Raw genomic sequence first — 1,289 nt, 5'->3', positions numbered from 1 at the left:
CTAAACCTGCCCTAAACCCGGCCTAAACCTGGCTTAAACCCGGCCTAAATCCTGCTTTAAACCTGGCCTAAACCCTGCCTTAAACCTGCCCCAGCCCCACTTCAGCAGCCTCAGGTACTGCCTAAACCCGGCCTGAACCCGGCCTAAAACCTGGCTTAAATCTGCCCTAAACCCGGCCTAAGCATGGCCTAAATCCAGCCTAAACCCGGCCTTAAACCTGCCCCAGCCCCACTTCAGCGGCCTCAGGTACTGCCTGAACCTGGCTTAAACATGGCCTAAGCATGGCCTAAACCCGGCCTAAACCCGGCCTAAGCATGGTTTAAAACAGGCCTAAATCCTGCTTTAAACCTGGCCTAAACCCGGCCTTAAACCTGCCCCAGCCCCACTTCAGCGGCCTCAGGTACTGCCTGAACCTGGCTTAAACATGGCCTAAGCATGGCCTAAACCTGCCCTAAACCTGGCTTAAATCCGGCCTAAACTCTGCCTTAAACCCAGTCTAAAACATGGCTTAAACCTGCCCTAAACCTGGCCTAAACCCAGCCTAAACCCGGCCTAAGCATGGTTTAAAACAGGCCTAAATCCTGCTTTAAACCTGGCCTAAACCTGGCCTTAAACCTGCCCCAGCCCCACTTCAGCGGCCTCAGGTACCGCTAAACCTGGCTTAAACCCGGCCTAAACATGGCCTAAACCTAGCCTAAATCCTGCTTTAAACCCGGGCCTAAACGTGGTTTAAACCTGCCCTAAACCTGCCTCAAACCTGGCCTAAACATGGCCTAAACCTGTTTTAAAACAGACTCTAAACCCGGCCTAAACCCTGCTTTAAACCCAGCCTAAACATGACTTAAACCTGGCTTAAACCTGGCCTGACCCTGCCCCAAGCGGCCCCAGGTACGGGGGGGGGTCCTGAGACCCCAAACCTGACCCCGAAACCGCTCCTGACCCTGAGCCACACCTGAGCCACGCGTGTGTCACACGTGTGTCACATGTCACACCTGTGTCACATGTCACACCTGTGTCACATGTCACACCTGTGTCACATGTCACACCTGTCACACCTGTGTGTCCCTGTTTAACACGCCTGTACCACACACGTGTCCCCCACGTGTCCCTCACGTGTCCCTCGCGTGTCCCAGGTACCTGCTGTACCACTTCCCGCTGACGTCAGCCGTGGTGGGCGTGGCCGGGCACTGGGCGCTGCTGGCGCTGCTGACGCTGGGGGGGTACCTGCAGTGGGGGAGGGGCGGCCGCCGGCCCCGCCCCCCACAGGTGAGAGAGGGGGGAGGGGCGGG

Source organism: Passer montanus, unplaced genomic scaffold (genome assembly GCF_014805655.1).
Source record: "Passer montanus isolate IOZ18808 unplaced genomic scaffold, ASM1480565v1 scaffold671, whole genome shotgun sequence".
Taxonomy (NCBI): Eukaryota; Metazoa; Chordata; class Aves; order Passeriformes; family Passeridae; genus Passer; species Passer montanus.
The sequence above is the reverse complement of the archived record's forward strand: the minus strand, read 5'-3'. Positions refer to the sequence as shown.